Here is a 22,001-nt window from a genome sequence, read left to right as displayed (position 1 = left end):
TGAACTCTGGAGCCAGGCCTGTCAACTGCGAACCTCTACCGTGTGACCATGTACTAGCTCTGCAGGCTTGGGCAAATTACTGAACTTGTCCATGCCTCAGTCTCCTTACCTGAATAATAATACCTCCACACTTCATAGAGTTAGTGTAAGTATTACATGAGCTTATATACATAGTACATGCTCACTCACTTGTGGGTCACCTGAGGATTGGCTAATCTAGGCTGGGCTCACCTGGGCAGCTTTGCTTCAAACTGCAGGTCCTACCAAGTTTGACCCCTCACTGCTGGACCCAGATCCTTCCCACCATGGTCACTGGGGTCCAGGTTAAAGGGGCAGCAGTTGCCTGGGAGTAGTTCTTATCATCATAATGTTAAAAGCACAAAAGAGCAAGCCTCATCCCATAAGCACAATTCAATCCTCCACTTGCCTCACGTCCTAACATTCCCTGGGTGAAAGGCAACGTACAGTGGAAGGCACACTCCTATTGACTGAAGTCAGTCACACGACAGAGTCCAGGATCAAGGAGGCAAGGAACAATAATCTATTGAATGAAACTATTGAACAAAAACTCAACAGTCATAGTGGAAAGAGTTTGAGAAGCACTGCTCTAAAACAGGCCAAATCTGACCCACCACCTGTTTTTTTTTAAATAAAGTTTTATTGGAACAGGGTCATGCCCATTTATTAAATGTGGCAACTTTTGTGACAGAGCTGAGCTTGGCAGAGCTGAGCAGCAGTGACAGAGGTCATTAGACTTGCAAAGTCTAAAATGTTTATTCTCTGTCCTTTTACCCTCGAAGTTTGCAGATCCCTCTTCTTAAAAAATGAAAAATTTAGGAATTGATGAGAATTCAGCCTCAAAGCAAATTACATAGTCGAGGCACTCTTTCTATGCACCAGACACTGGCAAGTGCTGCTCAGTGACTGTGCGATTTCATTTGATGCCAGATTCTCGCCACTGCAAGAAGTGAGCAGCTTCTTGGTTTGCAACAACCACTGTGTGGTAAGAGAGAGCCCTGTCCAGCTCCAGCCCTTGAGTCTACAACAGAGCCTCATTGTTGGAATTCACACACTGACTTTCCTCTTGCTGTGATGTATGGAGTTCAATATCGTGGCTTTGGTTAAAAGACGTATTACCTTTGGGATAATGCTTCTCAGGAGCCTCTAAAACTTTAAGCTTAAAGAAGATGAGGTCATGATCCAAATAAAACAAAGGTATTTTAGAACTTCATTGGAGTCCAAACTCTCACACCCTGAAATCTGAGGCAGAAACCCCTCCTAGTGCACTGATCTAAGTGGAGTTGCTAAGGCTTGGGGGGGTGGGGGGTGGGAGGGGGCTGGGCTCAGGGCTAGCCCACTGAATGAGCCTCCTTCTCATACCACAGGCCCCTCGGAAATCCAGAGGCAACTAGAAGATGCCAAGGCTCCTTGGAGATTAGTTTTGCCTTTGTGAATTTACAAAGTTAGCTCATCCCAGAGGACAACTCTGTTGTACAGAAAAAGACTGTTTTGGGACCACAGTTTATTTTCTCAGTAAGCCATATTTGACTTATTGGAGTAACAAATTAGAATTCAACTCCTTCCTTTAAGTGGGGCTTCCCTTGTAGCTCAGTTGGTAAAGAATCTGCCTGCAGTTCAGGAGACTTGGGTTTGATTCCTGGGTTGGGAAGATCCCCTGGAGAAGGAAATGGCAACCCATTCCAGGAGAATCCCATGGACAGAGGAGCCTGGCAGGCTATAACCCATGTGGTCGCAAGAGTCGGACACGACTAAGTGACTAAACCATCACCACCTTCCTTTAAGCTTTTAAACTCCCTTTTACAAAGCTTATTGTGCTATTTATCAGGCAAAATCTTAACTTACTTTATGGGAGACTTTATTAATGAGTTGGTTCCACTTAGACTTAGTTAATTAAACAACTTTAAAGGTGTTTAACTGCATCTATTAATTTAATATATGTGATTTTCTTTTCAAAGACAGCTAACACTGACAGCCCTGACTAGGCTCAGAAACCTTTCTGAACAATTTACATTGTTAACTCATTTAATTCTCACAACAATTCAACCAGATATCTTAAAGTATTATCACCTCTATTTCAAATGTAGGGAAACTGAGGTGCAGAGAGTAATTTTCAAAAGCTCATGTAGCTAACAATACCTGAATTACTTTGTAAACCATGCAGTTTGGCTTTAGAATCCAGGTTTTGACTCTTACCCTGTGTTAATTAGCTAACTCTGAATTAATCGACTAAAAAAAAAGAAAAAGAATCCTGACTACTTCAGTCATTCTTTTTAAACTAATAAAATTACACTTATAAATGTAGTATAACAGGTTCAAAATTCTTTCACATGTTCCATAATTGATTACAAACTGACTTAATTGATTACTCTTTACAAAAGTCTTTTCATGTAGCAAATGGTTCTCCAATATACCAAATTTGTTTAAACATTACACACACTTAAAATACCAAATGCAAGATTATTTCCGAGCTTCACATAAAAAAACTTCCTGCTGTGGATGTGATTGACTTCATCATCTCCAAGCGTTCCCCAGGTTGAAGACATTTCACTGCTAAGGAGACCACCATGCTCTCCTGGGCTATCACGGGAGAGTCAAGAGGGAGAGTGAGCCTTGGGATGGATGCTGATGAATGTCTCAATAAGGACTGAAAATTAACCATTGAATTCGGCCAGGTAGAGGTCACAGTGACCTTGACAAGAGTAGGATTTGCTGGTGATTCAATGAGTGAGAATGTAAAAAATAAAGTGTTCAGGACAGAGAAGGAGGAGGAAGGGATAAGGAGGCAGTTCTCTTTTGCTGTTATGGTAACTGGAGGCTGGGGCCACGGCTGAAGGGAGGTGCAAGGTCAAGGAAGATATTTGTAAAATATAGAATATATTGTAAGTACGTTTGATAGTAACAATCCAGTTGAGGGCATGGGGGCAGCATGAATCCAGGAGAAAGAAGCAGCGAGGTCTGTCTGGTGGCAGATGGGGCAGAATCTAAAGTTGGACCATAGAAATGGAAGAAAAGAAGGACAAAAGGACAGAGGTTGGTACATGTGATGAAATACATGGGAGTGACTTCTGATTACTTGTCTCTTCAGGGAAACAGGAAGTCAGGTCATCAGTGCTGAGTGATGGGGAAGGGGATGTTGGAAATTTGAGCAGAAGGAAGATGTGAAATGGTCCTCCAGGGAAATCAGGAGAGTCAGAGGACTGGGGAGATACAGTGGGATCACTCTTTAGTGTGAAGGACCCCGGAGAGGATGAAAGCCTCGGGAATGGATGAGAGCACATGGCAATGAGTGCGGACAGGGGAGAGGGACCAGGCTGAGGACAGAGCCAGGCACACAGGGCTTACTGTACGGAGATCCTGGACATCAGATCTGTGAGCAAGATTACTGATTCAGGGAACCACCAGGATCAGAGTCCTGAATCCTTCACATGCAGTTAATAACTACTTTCTTTCTAAGAGGATCAGGGTCAGTGTCTTACCACTTGGGCTAGAAAAATACTTTTGATGCTTTATTTCTCCCATCAGAACAGATGTCTAGTGCCTGCTCCCTTCTAAGACTATTACCTGTATTTCCTTAAAGTCAAAGCTATGAGGGGCTTCAAAAGCTGTTACTGGCAACATTGCAACGCCCAACACAACTGTAGCTACTCTTGCTGGGAGCCCTTCAGAACCAATAAATGCATTTTAATATCTCCATAGAGCTAATTAAGAATAGGCAAATTGCACTGGCTCATAAAAAGCATTATTTTTAAACTTCTGGGTTTTGTTTTGATGCCAAGTCCTTCTCAGCACAGTTGCTTCTGGTAGATCTTTTCCTCAGATCATTCCCCATCCCGATCCTGTCCACACAGACCCTTAGTTTATTTCACTCTCCTTTCTCAGTCAGAGGTTCCAGTCTAATCCAGGATCTCTCAATCTCAGCACTATTGATATTTGGGCTGGATAATTCTCTGTTATCCAATGAATTGTGTGTGCTATCCTGTGCATGGTAGAATGTTTAGAAACATCTTTGTCCCCCTCCCACTAAATGTTAGTGGCATATCACCCTCCCCCCAACACACACACCCAGGCTGTGAAAATCAAAAATGTCTCTATACATTGTCAAATGTCTCCTGAGGGTCAAAATGGTCCCTGGTTGAAAACCATTTGTCTATTAGGACCGGGGAGAGTGAGACCCCCCTCGTAACTCAAATAAGAGCTGCATATGATAACCCTAATAGCATAAATTAAGTCTCTGGTGGAACAAGACAGGATCAGACAACCTCAGAGGTGAGAAGTGAGATGCTCTCCCTTCTGTGCAGAATGTAAAACTAGCTGGTTAATCCTGCTGAATAAAGAAAAAAAAGAACATGCGACATTTCCAAACTTCTCACCAATTGACATGAAGATTCCCAGGAGATGGTAATAGTTACCAACTACACAAAAGATATAATGCATAAAATTTTTGAATTGGGGAAATGCAAGGAGAGAAAGTGAGAGAGAGAGAGAGGGGAGATGGGCAGGGAGAGAGGAAGGGGAAGAGAGAGGGAAGGAAGGAGGGAGGGAGAGAAGAAGAGAGGGAGGGAGAAAGCAGGAAGGAAAAAACATAGAACTCAAATACAAAGCAAGAGCTCAAGTTAGTACCAAATTGAACCTTGTACTTTTGAACTTTGTGAGAGTTCAAGTAAGTACCAAGTCTAAATCTGCGACAGCAAAATCATGTCAAATCAGCCAACTCCCCATTGCCCACAGGATAAAATTCAAATAGCCTAGGCTGGCAATCAAGAGCCCTAAGCAATCTGAGGGTTTGTAACCTGATTCCACTACTGTGACCGCTCCACTCTCTTCCTCTGGTCCACTCACATTTCTATCAAGACACCTTGCTAACTCCTACTGCTGGGCCTTTGTACAGGCACTTGCCCCAAGCAGCCTCTCAAGTGTTTAACCTTCAAGGTCCCCTCCATCCCCACCTCATTCATTTACCCACTCACTCTCACACACCTCAGAGCTGGGCTAGGGGCAAGGATGACAGCTAACAGCTCCCCTGCAGTTACCACAGACAGGACGCTGTTCTGAGCATATTTGCCCTGGATGCTGAAGAGGATTTCCTACTTCCTGGGCCACCCAGGGTACCACCCACTGCCACCCACCATGAAAAGATGCAGATCTACTGGGGCCAGTGCGCATGTGCCATGGTGACAGAGGTCTTTGGTTCCCACTGTCTTTCAGAGCAAAGGTGCAAAGACTGGACAGCCCAGCCAGGACAGAGACAAGTATAAAGAGGGGCCTGATGCAGCAGAGGGGGACAGTGAGGGCAGGGGTAGGGCGAGGGGAGCCGGGTTCAAGTCACAGGGTGTGGGGGGAGGGCTTGTCAGCCCACAGTGACCTTCGGGGCTGGAGAGAGGAGGGAAGAGGAAGCACATTTTTGCTGCTCCTCTCTCAAGACTTCCTGAAGGCGGGGCTCCCTGTTCTCTGCTGCACGTCAGGCTTTCCTCTGGGCACACGGCTCTCACATACCCACACGTGGGTGAGGTTCAAAGCTTCTAGCACCCGGGTGCTGCTAATGACTCTGTCCCCAAAGTCTTCTGTTTGCTGGAAATGAGCACTTGATTCCTGGGTTGAGACACTGGCTTCATAATAACTTCATTTTCCAGACTTGGAACCAAGCTCTCAGAAGAGCTGGCCCCAAACCTCCACCTGTGTGAATGGGTCTACCGTTTCTGGCTTCAGCATCAGGATTCACTGTAAACCTAACATGGCTTGTATTCATACAGAACTGTCCCCCCTCCACTTCCTTTTCTCTCTCGTTTCCTGTTTCCTCTTCTCCCTGTCTCCCCAGCACCTGCTCACTGATAAGGAAAAAACGGCACTACTTTCAGAAGGGTCCTCAGGCCCAGCCGGTGGAATGAGCCCCAGGCCTGAGCATTTTGGGGTGTCCACAGCCAGGTCACAGCTGTTTCCCCAAACTGAGCACTATAACCCTGACCTGTTAGGGCAATTCTAATCCTCTTATAAAGGAGCCTTGTCTGTTTGAGGGTGTTGGTGACTTTAGCCAATCAGGCCCGATTCTCCCTCTCCAAAAGGAAAAAAAATACAAGATTTTGAGAAACATTTGCCCTAAGGTTGTGGAGATGTAAGTCACTGCAAACTAGCATCACTGGTGAAATCCATATTTTTCTATGGACCCAGTTTCTAATCATCTTCCTTGTCCTCCCTCCCAACCCCTCTCTTCCCCAGATCCAATCAGAGTGGTACTGAAAAGCAGGATAGAGTAGCTGAGAATGGAGATTTTGGATTCAGACAGTCCTACTCTTTACTCTCAGTGCCATCACCTGGCTACTCACTTTCCCCGTCTGTAAAATGGGGACAATGATGGCTATGTTGGAGGTTTGCTAGGAGGATCAGATAAGACAATGTACGTGTAAAGAGAAGAGCGTTTTATTCATCAGAATTCCTCTTAGGAAGGTAGAGCTGTGTTTGTTGAGAAAATACTTTGCTAGAAGTAAAAACTGAGATCCTTGGGGCCAGAGGTGGGCGGGCCGTTCCCAGCAAGACAAAGAGAGGATTTTGCTTGCAGCTCCAGGGAGGAAGTAGGGGGCCAGGAGAGGGCGGAAACCCTGTGCTCCAAAAGTGAACCTCCCCACGATGCCCGCCTCCCTCCACCAAAATCTTAAGTCAGGTTCACCAATTCATACAATAACTGAAGTAAATAATGAGGAAAATAGAGAAGGGGCTGAGTCTTATCTCTGGAGAGCTGGGGGGCAAAATCATGATAGCATTTCAGGATGAGAGAGGTAGAGGCAGAGAACACCTGAGGACAGAAGACTCAGGGCCCATCTTGGGAAGGGACCATCCAAGGCCATGAACCTCAAAGGCCATGAATCTTGGAACCAGGTTTCTCAGGGGTAGGGAGTACCCACTGACAATCAGGTTGAGCAGACAAGAAACTGGAGCTCAGTGTTATTGTTCCCTGGGTCTTTCCTTGTTGACCTGCAGTCTCAGTTTTGACATCACTTCCTTCAGGAAGCCCACTCTGATTTCCTTAATGTGGTTTAGAATCTTAGTTCCCATGTGTTCTCCTCATCGGTGTTTTCACCCTGAGTTATAACTTATCTGGATCTCTGGTTTCCTACTATACCATATGTTCCATCTGGTCAAAGTGACATCTTTTATACCCTGTGTTCCCAGACCTGGCACAGCACCTTACACGTGGCAGGTTCTCAGTGTGTGTGCAGTACATGGTATAGAAGAAAAAGCAGAGTCTATGGTATCCTGTAAAAACTAGGTTCAGATCCTAATTCTAATATTTAAAAGCGGTGCAACTCTGGGCATGTTACTTAACCTCTCTGAGCCTCACTCATCTCCTCTGTAAATAGGATGGAAGGTTAGTGTCAGCATGAAGATAGAATGGGAAGATACGTAGAAAGTGGTACCTGGCCAGACTGGGCGCTTAGCAGATGTCAATTCCTTGATTCAGTCTCTGTCATTTGGCCTGTCTCTTCCATCCACACCTCCCCCCAAGTCAAAGGCCTCAGCATTTAACAAACTCCTCCTTTGTGCTCCTATTTCACAGTGTTTCTCTTGGACTTATTAAGCACGTCCTCTGTACCAGTGTTCCAAAGAAGGAGTTAGCAACCACATCTAGACCAACACCTGTTTTTATCCTCTCCCTGAGCTAAGAAAGGTTTTTACATTTTTTTAAAATGGTTGTAGGGGGTGGGGGATTCAAGAGGGATATTTCACGACACACAAAAAAATTATTTGAAATTCAAATTTCAGAGGCCATAAATAAAGTTTGACTGGCACCCAGCCACACTCTTTTTCCTATTGTCTGGCTGCTTTTGCACAATAGTGGCAGAGTTGAGTAGTTGTGACAGAGACCGTATGGCCACAAACCTGAAAACATTTACCATCTGGCCCTTTGCAGAAAAAGTTTGCAAACCCAGGGCTCAAGCAGTTCCCACAGCAGATGATTATTAAGCCCTCATGAGCACAGCATGAAGTTGGTACTGTAACTGCCCTCCTGTGTGTTGAGGAGCATGAGATGGGGAGAGGTCAAGTGACATGTCCAAGGTTACATGGCAAGTAAATAGAACTGGGATCAAATTCCTACTGCCTCTGATATGGTGAGGTGACTAGGGACAACAGGAGATAGCCTGTACCCCACCCTGTGGAGGCTGGCCTTGAAGGTTCTTGGTTGGGAGAGTGATGGGCTAGTGAAACTTTAGGTGATCACTCTGGGCTTCCCAGGTGGCTCAGTGGTAAAGAATCCACCTACCAATATAGGAGACACAGAAGATGTGGGTTCAATCCCTGGGTCAGGAAGATTCCCCTGGAGAAGGAAATGGCAACCCACTCTAGTATTCTTGCCTGGAAAATCCCATGGACAGAGGAAACTGGCAGGCTACAGTCCATGGGGTCACAAAGAGTCAGACACGACTGAGCATACCTGCACAGTTCACAGTTGGCCAATGAACTGAAGGAGGGGAAGCATGGGAGAAGCAGCACAGGGTAGGGATTAAGAACCTGAACTCAGGGGACTTCCCTGGTGGTCCATTGGCTAAGACTCCATGCTCCCAGTGCAACGGGTCTGGGTTCAATCCCTGGTCAGGGAACTAGATCCAACGTGCCACAGCTAAAAATCCCACGTGTGGTAAATAAGACCTGGCACAGCCAAATAAATAAATTTTAAAAAAGAGAGAGAATATGGACTCTGGAGCTCAGTTTCCTGGGTTTCACTGCAGCCAGCCACGTATCTGTGTGACCTTGGGCAGGTTACTCAAATTCTCTCTGCCTAGTTAATAGGCTCTAGACTCTCTCTTATGGAGTTGTTGTGAAGATTGGATGGGAAACTGTCTTGTTAAGCTGCCTTTGAGGAACAGAGCAGCCCCAGATGTTGGCTGTGGTCATGCCTATAATTTACTCCACAAGGAGCTGCTGCTCCTACTCTGTTCCAGGTGCCATTCCAGGCAGTCAGGATACAAAGAGGAAGAAAGACAAAATAACCAGACCTGCCTCCTGCCTATAAGGAACACCCAGTCCACTAAGGGGACGGGAGAGTAAATTGATACCAGGGTGTAGGGTCACAGGGGTGACGGTGGGCTGTCACGGAGCTAAGACAGGAAGCACTGCATTCCGGCTGTCCCTAGGGGCTCAGGTTCTCACTACTTCCTAAACACACCAGGCATTCTGCTGGCTTTGCCCTGCCTCTTCTCCCCAGGCTCTTGGGCTCGCCTGCACAGGGAATGCTCTGCGCCCAGGCAGCCATCCAGGGCCCTGGCACGGAGCTGTGTCTGGAAAATGGTGAAGCACAAATCAGCCCAGGGTACTAGGCCCCTGGGAGAACCTGGGCAGAAAAATAACTTGGCTGCTTCCACCTGCCAAATCACAAAACAACAAATTCACAGGAAGAGCGATTAATACCGAAAAGCCTACCGGGTTCCAACCTGGAAACTCTGTCTCACTGATGTGCCCTGGAGGTACAGTAAGAATCCAGGCCAATTAGGAATGTTATCTTACTATGAGCCAGCATCTCTTGCTTGCCCTGGTATTTTTTTTTTTTTTACAACCATTTGTTTTTGACTTGTCCTTTATAAGTGTGTATTTTTGTGTATACAAATGTAGCTGTGCAAAGAAAAAAGATTGGAAAGAAACACCAGTGTCTTTCAATTAGGATGGAGGATGGTATTTGGAATATGGAAGGGAAAAGGGGAGGCTGCTTATTTTAGTAACACCTAATTTTTTCCACCAAATCCTCATGCTTGCCCTTCCTCCTTGGGGAGACAACTTTAAGCATACGTGTTTTTAAAAAAACTCCCCATATAATTCTGATATATGCTTCCCTTCTACCTCACCACCTGCCTAATTTATAGTCATTAATATACATCAGATGTTAACAGTAGTTATATCTGAGTGTTAGATACTTAACTTTTTTTTATATCTGAGTGTTAGATACTTAAACTTTTTTTTTCTACTTTTACGCTTTGCTGGTGTTATTAAAATTCTACCTTGGCCAGGTAGACTAACATAGTAGTTAAGCGTGTTGGTTTTGAAACCAAACTACCCGAGTTTAAACCTAATAGAGGCAGGTAAACTGTACCTCAGTAATTGTATGTGTAAAGGGAGGAAAGTAATAGTGGCTACCTAACTGAATTTCTGTGAGAAGTAAATGATTTAATAACCTTCTTAAGACAATACCTGGCACGTGTGATGTTCAGTATGAATTACCCATTATTATTAAAACAAAAGAAGAGCAATGCAGTTTTTAACTGTAGAAAATTTCTAAAGTAAAAAATATAATACTTGCGAGTAAGAAACCCTGGCAGAAATAGACACATGATATTTAGGGTCAGTGTGTATAGAGGTCTGTACTCTGGGAATTTGACTGAGGAGCAGCTAACAGGTATCCATTCATCCAGTTTACTGTTATCAATATTTTTAGGGGCTAAGATATGAGGTTTAGTACTTTGTTTTTATCTGACTGTGACTTTGACACAGGAACTCCCTGGTGGCTCAGCAGGTAAACAATCTGCCTGCAATGCAGGAGACCCAGGTTCGATCCTTGGGTCAGGCAGATCCCCTGGAAAAGGGAATGAAAACCCATTCCAGTATTCTTGCCTGGGAAATCCCATGAACAGAGGAGTCTGGCAGGCTACAGTCCATGGGGTCAGAAAGAATCGGACAAGACTGAGTGATTAATGCTTTCACTTTCACTTGACACAAAGTATACCTCTAATTAAACTTCATAAATTTCCCAGGTTCTCAGTCAATGGGGGCATCCATCAGACACATTTATAATGACCAGGCAGAAAAGTCACCTCCTAGAGAAATCAAGCAGGTGTGTTGTTTGCAAACTGTGCCCTAGGACACTACATCTATATATATACATATACATATATATACACATATACACATGTACATGGAGAGAGAATCCACAATATTTGCATATTCTGAATATTACTGAAACTGGATGGCAAGCCTAAGACCTGTTCTCCCCATCGGTGAGATAGGAAAACAATAGATTCTACCTGGTTCTGTTTTGAGTATCATTTTGGAAGGGGAATAAAGAGAGGTATGAAAGAGCTCTGCAAACTTAAATGTTAAAGTGAGGAGTGGTAGTTATGATGAGGAGGAATATTAATGCAGCATAAAAAAAAAAAAAGCCACAGGGGCTGCTGGCCGCGGCAACAGGAAGGAGGTGGCTGGGCTTCCCCTTCCTTCTTGTTGGTTCCAGCCCAGAGACTCCACCCTGGCTGGAGAGAGAGGACTGAGCCTTGTTGAAAGGCACCCCAACCAGTTTCTTTTTTGTCAGATATTCATGGTAGTTTTTGCTTCTAAGCATTTCTGTTTCTTCTCTCCCAACTCATTTTTGCTTTGGTGTTTCTATATTATTATCTAGTAGCAAGTTACAGGCAGCCTAACAGCTAATATTCACTGATGCCAGGCACTGTTCAAAGACTGTAGTCACTCATGTCTCCTCCAAGTAAGTCTAGGAGATAGAGATAGTTGTGTTTTTGTTTGGTTTTATTATCTCCATTTTGCAGAGGAGGAAGCTGAAGCAGGGAGAGGTAAGGTCATTTGCACAGTCCTTGGTGGTGGATCTAAGATGCAAATTCCAACAGCCTGGCAGTAGGCTGTTGATGCTTATGGTCACTAGATTAGAATTCCTTTCAAACTGATGACAATCAAGACAACTGGGGAAAACAGGCTCTGGGAAGCCCACTCTATAGCAATCCTGCAAGATCTCAAGTGCGTAGCAGAGGATTTACTGGGACTGGAATGTAAGGCCCTTATCTGCTAGCTGAACTCAGCCCTGGGACCCCTTGGGGTTCACCAGCCCCAGGAAAGTGAGGAGAGAAGAAGCCCAGGTAGTCCTGTTTATCATGAACCCAAACTGTCCCAAAAGGAGCACAAACTGGTAAAAGGTTTTCAGAAACAAATGTTGAAGCAGGATGTTGGTATTCACGGAGACTGTGCATTCAGAATCAGTTTCCACCCCATGTTTCCGGCAATTGGTGGATATGACCGTAAACACATCAGTATCCAGAAGCAAGTTTGCCAAAGACCCTCTGTTTCAGGAAGGATGCCCAGCCCTCACTGCTAGGGGAACAGCTGAGATCAGCTGATGCCAGGTGATGTTCTTGGCTCTGACAGTTCCTGGGATCCATTCCTCTAGGATTTTTGGATGGCGTACTCTCCAAAGGTGGTCTTTACTCTCTCAGAACATGATGTAACTCTCCAAACCTAAGCCTCAAATGGTTTTCAGATTTTCTGGGGTGTCTGTTTCCTGTGTTCTGAGATACCAGGTGGTGAAAGCATTCTGCCTGAGAACTGTGGACAGCGTGTACATCGAAAGCCGCTCCAAGAAGGCAGGAGCTGCCTGGTGGCAAGTAACAAAAAACATGGCCCATACTGATGTGCACAAGAGAAGGGAGCTTGTTGGCTCCCGTAACTGAACATCTCTGGACAGATTTCAGGTGAGGATGGATATAGTGACTCAACCACATCAAACACACAAAGGAATAACCTTTCTTTTTATCTCTTTTCTTTGCTTTCCATGATGTCAAGTTCATTCTAAGGCTGGTTTCTATCAAAGGAACAAGAGGACTACTAGAAGCCTCAGGGAGCCAAGCTTGCTTCCTTGTTCATTTCTAGCAGGAACAGCCATCCCAAATCATTCAGTGAAAGTCCTGGGTCTCTGATTGGATCATCAAAGGTCACATGCCCAACCCCGAACCAATCACTATGGCCATGGGCAATAAGCAGATCACATTTGAAAGAAAAAAAAAAAATGTGTGTGTGCTCACTTGTGTATATATGTGTGTTTTAATTGAAAGTTCCTTACTGTTCTGCTTCCATGAATGGCTGCAACCATAGGACAAGGGGTGAGGTCATCTCTTCAACTTTCCCTTTATACACAGAACTAAACAGAGGAGCACAGCCTTGCTATTGTGGTTAGAAGGTGGTAGTATGGGAAGGAGGAGAAATAAGTGGGGAATAGGAGAGTGTCTCTGAAAACATACAGACCCTCCCTGAACCACAGTACTAAGGAGGCACTTGGTCTGCTTTACCTCAGGAGGAATCAGAAGATTAACAGTGGTTTAGGAAGGCCAGGCCACCAGGGATGGTGGGGGGATGAGGAAGGTCCACACGGTAGGGGGCTCTCTGGTGACTAAACAAAGAGATTGTTCTCCCCCAGTTGGAATCCCCCAGATCCCTCGGGTCAGGAAGGGGGCAGCCTGCAACCCCAGTGGGTAGGTCTGGGGCTGCCCTCTACTCCAGGCAGGGAGCTGGAGGGGGCTCACCAAGGCTGCCCTCCAGGGAGAAACAGAACTGCCTCCCCGACTCAGTTTCTCTGCTAGGATCGAGCAGTCCTTGACTTCTTCATACCAGTTTGTTTGTAATTCATGCTTGATCCCCTTCATCTTCTTCTTGATGGGGTCCTTGGAGCTGGCATAGATCATTCTGCTCTTAACGAATGCCGATTCAGGGGTCCAGAAGGTAAGTACCAGGTCCTCTTTTCACTCTCCTCGGTCTTCTAGTTTGCATCATAGAGGATGTAGTGGCAGTCCTCCTCCAGTGGTGCCCTGACTAAGCGAGCAAGTAGTCATCATCAGCCTGGTCTACATTACCTACCAGGATCTCCTGGCCCTCCTCCCAGAGGATCCTCTTGTCCTTACTCAGAAAGAAGAGCACCACTTTCTTGTGGTTCTTCACCTCAATGGCTTGTTCACCTGCATGTCAACAAATCCCTGATGTTGCCATCAGAGACAGCCACACAGGAGGCCATGTTTCCAGAAGAGAGAGGGATATGGCAAGGTGAGCTAGAGAAGATGGGAGCCCTGCACGGCTGAAGGGAGCTGACTCAAGACCATGATCACTTTCAATCAACTTCCGTCTGTATCTGGGAAGTAAGCATCACACCCATGCCAGTACACTGTTCCTTTAATTTCTGACATGACTTTTTCTGGAGTCATTTAATATACCAAATATGGTTCAAAAGAGGAATAAAGAACGCAGTAGACTGCATCCTTCTATTTGTTCAAATCAGAACCTTGCAATCATTTTTGACTGTTTCATCTCCCTCACTCAGGCCTACTTTCAATCAATCATCAAGCCCTATTAGCTCTACTACAAAATGTATCTAGAATCTGACCCCTTCTCACTTTATCCTTGATGTCACCTTGGGCTAAGTCATCATCATCTTCCATCAAAATATTGCAATAGCTTCCTACTTGGTCTCCTCCTACTTGCCCCCAATCACTTCATCCACAGAGAAGCCAGAGTAATCTTTTTTAAATAGTAAGTCATGTCGCATCATTCCTCAACTCAAAACCCTCCAGTGGTTCCTGTATCACTCCAGAGAAAAGTCAAAAGGCCTAACAATTGCCTAGGTGACCCTACATGGTCCAGCTTGTTACCTCTTCAATCTCATGTCCGGCTACTTTCCCCTCACTCACTCTGCTTCAAGCAGACTGGCTTCTTGCTACATCCTCAAAGTACCAGGTTATGTCCCTGCCTTTAAGTTTCTCATATGTGCTGTTCCCAAAGCCTGCAACACCCCTCTTCCCAATATCTTCCTACTTCATCCCCTTGGTTCACAAGTGATATTCTAAGAAAGATGCCGCATGAGCACCTTGTGTGAAAACATACTTAGTCTCTCTTTAAGCCATTTACCTTGCTTTATTTTTCACAGCACTTACCATTCCCTAAAATAGTTAAGCATTTGTTTACATGTCATTTTTCTCCCCTCCTAGAATAAAAGTTCTATGATAGCAATGCTATTCACCATGATAGCCCCAATATCCAGAATGGTGAAGGCATTCAATGAATAGTTATTGAAAATGAATGAAAGATTTTTAAACAAATAAGGCTCAAAAGAGGAAACGGCTAACAAGAAATGAAAAAATGTTGAACCATTCCAACAAGCAAAGAAATTGGCAAATTTCTTGTTGGCCAAGATGATATTTTTGCCTACTAGATTGGCAAGAAAAATCAAATAATAAATTCATTGCTGTTGATAAAACAGTGGAACTGGTATTTTCACATATTATTAATCTCACTGATTTATTTAATATATATCTATTGGGTACCTACCCACCATTGTGCAATTTTCCAATGTACACTCTAATCCATAATAAGGTTCAAAGTCTATGTAATCATCAGGATAAACTAGGTTAGCTGTGATAACAAATTAACTCTACAATCCCAGTAGATTATCATAACAAAGGTTTACATCTTACTCACTCAACTTACTGATCTCAGATTGGTAGTGAGGTAGTATTTATTAATGTCTCTTCCCTTCATATTTCATTGGCCAGAACTAGTCACTCCTACCCAGTGGCAAGTAGGCTAAGAAATGAGGTTTCCTAACTGTGCAAAAGGAGTAGAGAAACAGATATGGGTAAATATTTTGACTATCTAGCATAACCTTTGATCAAGAACTCTTATCACCCTACTGGAATAATCTAAAACAGTTAAAGAGCTCATTAACAAAAAAAGTTCATTGATGTTTTATTTATTATTTTGATAGACTGAAAGAGTCTTAATGTTGAATAATGAAGAAGTAGATAATAGAACTGCAGTTCATCCATATAGTAGATAATGCAGTCATAAAATGATAGTAAGCCTTTGACTGTGTGGATCACAATAAACTCTGGAAAACTCTGAAAGAGATGGGAATACCAGACCATCTGACCTGTCTCTTAAGAAACCTGCATGCAGGTCAGGAAGCAACAGTTAGAACCGGACATGGAACAACAGACTGGTTCCAAATAGGAAAAGGAGTACGTCAAGGCTGTATATTGTCACCCTGCTTATTTAACTTATATGCAGAGGACATCATGAGAAACGCTGTGCTGGAAGAAACACAAGCTGGAATCAAGATTGCCAGGAGAAATATCAATAACTTCAGATATGCAGATGACACCACCCTTATGGCAGAAAGTGAAGAAGAACTAAAGAGCCTCTTGATGAAAGTGAAAGAGGAGAGTGAAAAAGTTGGCTTAAAGCTCAATGTTCAGAAAACTAAGATCATGGCATCTGGTCCCATCACTTCATGGGAAATAGATGGGGAAACAGTGGAAACAGTGTCAGACTTTAGTTTTTTTGGGCTCCAAAATCACTGCTGATGGTGATTGCAGCCATGAAATTAAAAGACGCTTACTCCTTGGAAGGAAGGTTATGGCCAACCTAGATAGCATATTTAAAAGCAGAGACATTACTTTGTCAACAAAGGTCCTTCTAGTCAAGGCTATGGTTTTTCCAGTGGTCATGTGTGGATGTGAGAGTTGGACAGTGAAGAAAGCTGAGCACTGAAGAATTGATGCTTTTGAACTGTGGTGTTGGAGAAGACTCTTGAGAGTCCCTTGGACTGCAAGGAGATCCAATCACTCCATCCTAAAGGAGATCAGCCCTGGTTGTTCATTGGAAGGACCGATGTTGAAGCTGAAACTCCAATACTTTGGCCACCTCATGTGAAGAGTTGACTCATTGGAAAAGACCCTAATGCTGGGAAGGATTGGGGACAGGAGGAGAAGGGGACGACAGAGGATGAGATGGTTGGATGGCATCACCAACTCGATGGACATGGGTTTGGGTAAACTCTGGGAGTTGGTGATGGACAGGGAGGCCTGGCGTGCTGTGATTCATGGGGTCGCAAAGAGTCGGACACAACTGAGCAACTGAACTGAACTGAATAAAAATATCCTGAAAAATATACTAGAATGGATTCACTTAACAAATATTCATTCTGCAAATACCTCCTAGATGTTATACCCTACAGATTCAGAGGTTAAACATACTCTTTGACCTAGAGATGCTACAGTCTTTTAAGAATATTTAGGCTGGACTAAAAGAAATCTCTGTTTAAGATCTGAATAGTTACTCTAATAATTTTATGGTTGCAAATAAGGGTGAACTTTTATTCCATTTTGACTTGATATTTTATACATACACACACAAACACAAAATGAAATATCACTCAACTGTAAAAATAATCTTGCCATTTGCAATAACATGAATGGACCTAGAGGGTACTACTCTAGGTGAAATAAGGCAGCTGGAGAAAGATAGATACCATATGGACTCACTTATAAGTGGAATCTAAAACACAAAACAAAGAAAACAAAAACAGACTTGTAGATGAAGAGAAAAATATTAGTGGTTGCCAGCCAGAGAGATGGGGTGAGGATTAAATAGGAGGAGGGGATTAAGAGGTACAAACTTCCAGTTATAAAGTAAATAAGCCTTGGGAATTGGAATAAACCACAAGGAATATGGTCAATAATATTGTAAGAATTTTATGTGGTTACTAGACTTAACACAGAAAGCATTTCATAATGTATGTAAATATCCAATCACTTATGAGTACAACTTAAGCTGACATAATATATGTCAAGTATTTTTCAATGTAAATAAATAAGGCACAAATTCAGAGGAAGCCCTCTGTAAGAAAATATGTATTTTAACATTCAGGCGCAACTACACTGTAAGTCAAAAACATCTCCATGAATTTCAAAAAACATTAATTATGAGATGGTACTACCCCACTGAAGACCAGTGACCTTCACCATCTGGTCTGCCTTCCTCTCTCTGACCTCAACACCATAATGTACTTCACTCACTCTGCTCAGCCTTACTTGTTCTCCCTACTGTTTCTGGGCCACGTAAGGCATATTTCCACCTGGGGTCTTTGCCCTTGCACTCTTTCTTCAGGGAGCCACGTGGCTCACTCCCTTTCTTTCAGGTCTTTGCTCAAGTGTCTCTCTTCCTATGGAGACCACCCCTGACCACTCTTTCTAAAATACCAACCTTTCTCTCTGGATAGCACTCCTGTTGCCCACCTGCTTCCCCCAACTTGGTCTCCATACTACCTATGATCTGATATGCTAGATATTTTATTTCCATGATATTGTCTGTGTCTGCTCCATGATGTCAGAGGTTTTTTACTGTATCCCCATTATTTAAACGGGTATTTGAAACATAGTGGGTGTTCAATAAATACTTGCTGAATGCATGAAAACAATGAATGAAGGGTAGTGAGCGACTGAATGGATTGCTACAGACACTTAGCAATCACAGCACTGTTCCTGAATGAATCACTTGCCTCCACACCACTGTTATCTCACTCCTCCCCCAAACTTCTCCTCTCCCACATGCTTTCCACTGGATATGTTCTCCATCTGCCAGTTTCACGCTTGATCTGGCTTCTTCACACCTTCGCAATCACATCTGGATTAGTGATTTGTCTCACTCCTGGGTATGATCGTATTGCGACAGCTTCCTGGTAATGCCTGTATTGTCCTCCTTTTCAACCTTTGTCCTGTCTCCTTCCCCTCCACTTTCCCAAACACTCTGTAGCTTTGTCTACAAATGTACTTCCCCGAATATGCCCATCCTTCCAGGGTAGGCAAATGCCTCCTTCTTCCTCAAGAACTCCTGATCCACCATTCAGAAGTTAGTTTCATGCTTCAGAAACTTCATCATTATTTGTAACCCTTCTGCTGTCCATATAGCCTTTGCTGCACAAAATCTTGGGTTTTGCCAAGATTTGCCTTCCTGCCAGAGTTTAAATTAGGGGCAAGGAGTAAGTCTTACTTGCTCTTGCTTCCCCCATGGAATATGGAAGGTGGTCGATGAATATTAAAATGAGATGACTTACATCAAGCCCTTTTATAGTTCCTGGCACCTGATGAATATTCAGTCAGTGCTGGCTGCTAATACGAGTTAATACACGAGGGAGGCAGAGTTTGGCTCCACCCAAAAGAGAGATACAATATTTGATGTCTGCTAGGTGGGTTTTCAGAGGCTGTGATATGTCAGGATCCTTATTTCTCACTGCTTGTACCTCTTCCCACCTGTAGCAGGTGCCCCAGTTTCCCTGGCCCACCTGAGTTCCCCTGCAGCTGTGGACAGCTCCTGGGCCAGCCAATCACTTCGCATCTCAAGTGCCTAGAGAGGTCTTTGTTCATGTCTGTCACAGGAGCTCACTAGACTGTTTGTAAACACAACCCATAGATGGGGGAGAGGATGCTCAGTGCTCTGGGGCCAACTGTCAGCCACACAAATGGGACTTATTGGGGAAATGCCCCAGCCTCCTCAATTTCAGGGGTACAGTGCTGAGGCATGTTCCATCTTGTTTCTCAGAAGGTCCCCACAGGAACTGAGTGAGTGACTTTTTCCCTGACAATAACCTGCTTTGGGTATTTCTCTCTGCCCTGACTTACCTCTCCTACTTCCTTGATTGTGCCTCTGGATCACTCCTCCAGACTACATACACTCAAGTCCTGCTTTGGGGGAAACCACCACCACTCAGCATTTCTAAAGGGATGGCTTCCTGACCCCTTAGTTTGATATACTCCCATCCAGACACGCCTTCCCTATGGTCTATCAGCCCCAGCTCCCTGGCATCAGACACATCAATGGTGGGGGGAGGGAGGAATCCTTGAGCCATTTCAGAGACAAAAAGTGGAGGTGGAAGGTACATGTCCAAGTTTACCTTAGGTTTGTCTCTATCTTTATAGAAACTGCCCCCAAGAAATGGTTGCAGTAAATTACCATTAAACAAAACACACACACACATACACAAAACCTTACTCTGTACTCTCACTCTCAGGTGTGATCAAGCACTTAGACCTCCCTAAGGACACATCTGTACTTTATGGAAATCATCATGCTATGAAGACACAAAGGACGACCTGGGTGGTGGCTCAGTTCTGGTGCTGTATGTGTTCGTTCTGTGTTCACCAAAGCCTGGTCCTTCTCACTGAGCATGGGCCTATGATGATATCCCTCAGCTCCCTTTGTATTAAATGTGGACATGACTGAGTTCTGTCCAGCAGAGTGTGGACAGAATAGAAGTCCCAGGACTGGCCATTAAAACCCTCCCATGGGTGATCTTCTGTGTCTCTACTGATCTACTGCCTGGAAGCTGAGGATTCCTTGCCCTCAGGGCATGGCAGGACTCCATGTGGCAGTAGCCTGAGGCCATGAAGCATCATGTAGAGAATGCCTACACTGGCTTGACTGTGAGAAGAAATAACTTTCATTGGATTAAGCTACTGAAATGCCAAGGCTTGTTATAGCATCTAGAGCTGTGCCAAGCAATGCACCATTGGTACCTAGTAGTGGAGTACTGCCACAATAAAAACCCAATATAATACCGTATTGACTTAGCAGTTGAGTGGTAATTGGTGAGGAAAGTGACATAATAGGCTGGAAAGGAGGAGATTTGTCTTATAAAATGCTGCCTTCAGTGGCAGACAGCATGTCTGCTAAGCCTTTAGTTTCAGGGGAGGTGGTTGGGAAGAGTCAGAGTAATAGAGTGTGTTGACCCTTCCCAGGGCAAGGACTAGGACGAGGTGAGTGAGGCATCCAGGGCCCAAGATTAAGGTGGCAGCTACTTGCACAACTCTGCTCTTAACAATGAATTACAGGAAAGAGGTATGTTCAGGAATGACTAGCTGATTTTCAAAAGAAGAGAAAGAGGCTTGAGAATCCAGAAACACAGGATCCCAAGGGTTGTAAAAGCCTACTACGTTTGGATCCCATATAGTAAGATTATCTGAGAGGCAAAGGCCCTTTGTGACTCACACCTACTGACAAAGATCTGAGTAAGAGTGTGATTTTCCCATTTGCTTATTATCTCAGATACTCTCAAGATAGCCACTCAAGAGAAAGGCATGAATGAGGAAGCAAAGAAACAGATGAAACTTGAGAAATTCTATATGGGAAAAAACTTTTGTATGAACTTCTGATCATGGAATTATTGAGAAGCAAAGATTGGAGGTTTCTAAGTTTTTAGGGAATTACATTGTCAATGAAAAAATGAGCCTAGATTTAAAGGTCTTTGACAGTGAGGGCCTTGAAGCAATCCTTGAGTCTCCAAACTTGTTCAAGCAGGAAGTGGACTTCAAAAGCTGTGCAGTCCTCAAAGAGGATGGGCTCCCCAATATCCCATAGGTTCCTATTGATTGGCCACGGAGGATAACAGTTAAGGAAGAGCCTTCCTTAAGAGAGCAGAGGTGAACCATAGAGAGCAAAGGACAGGGAAGGGTATGATAAGAAGGGTGCAGCCAAGGAACTTACTCTTACACCCAGGACGGGGCCACCACATAATGTGCTCACGTCGGGACTCCACCATCACCAGGGATGTGTGCTGTGTGTCTCCCACTCTTTCCTTTCCAAATGGGCATGTGTATCACTTTATCTTATTCTCGCCCAACACTTTATATGGGATATGAATGGGGCAGAGATAGCAGCTTATCCTTTCAAGTCAGAGGTTGATGGACAACGAGGCAAACACTCCATCTTGATGGGAAAAGTCCCCATTCCACCCAGAAATCCTGAAGTTTTAGCTGAATGTAATGACTGTAAAGGACATTGGGTCATCTCCTCTGGGGAGGGGATGAGTGTGTCATCTGTGTGGGAAAAAGGGTTAGGTGAGTGAGGTTATTTGGTAACCAAAGGACAGGCTGTGGCAGATACATAGTTCACCAAGACCACTTCCTCTTTTACCTGGAAACACAGCTAGACCATATTTCTTAAACATTAGGAGTTAGATGAGGCCATATGTCTGAGCCCTGGCAAATGTCATAGCAGAAGATGTGCACTGCTTTCAGGCCTCATCAGTTAAAAACAAAAAAATTCTCCTTTTTTGTTCTCTAGTTGCTAGCTGGAAGAGAAGGATTTGGGGGATCTTAGGGTGTTGGAAAGCTACTAGAGGAAAGAAGTTTGGGTCCCTGAACCTCCTTATCAAATACCTGTAGATGAGTTTATGGGATGAGAAATAACCATCTCTTAGATTAAGCCAATAAAATGTTAGGGTTTCTTTGTTACAGCAATTCTCACTGCCCTCATACAACCTATCTTACTGCTTTGTTATCAGGATTGAGTGAGTTAATATGAAAAGTGGCTCCTGGCACCAAATATATGAAAAAGGGTATTCTATAAGTCTTGGCTCCTTTCATCAGCTTGAGAACAGGCAAAAAATTTGTCATGAACTA

General features: G+C 44.1%; 1 protein-coding gene and 1 pseudogene across 2 annotated transcripts in view; both read right to left on the bottom strand.

Moving 5' to 3' along the window:
- The window catches only part of ELK3 (ETS transcription factor ELK3), a 204,576-nt gene that overhangs the window by 142,277 nt on the left and 40,298 nt on the right, over window positions 1-22,001 (bottom strand). The gene's annotated exons all lie outside the window — the stretch shown is intronic.
- Window positions 12,248-13,786, bottom strand: LOC145544576 (cofilin-1 pseudogene; annotated as a pseudogene).

The sequence above is a fragment of the Giraffa tippelskirchi genome, chromosome 4 (assembly GCF_054371585.1).
Source record: "Giraffa tippelskirchi isolate mGirTip1 chromosome 4, T2T-mGirTip1v1.2.pri, whole genome shotgun sequence".
NCBI lineage: Eukaryota > Metazoa > Chordata > Mammalia > Artiodactyla > Giraffidae > Giraffa > Giraffa tippelskirchi.
Note: the sequence above shows the minus strand (reverse complement) of the source record. Positions and strands in the feature narration are given on the sequence as shown.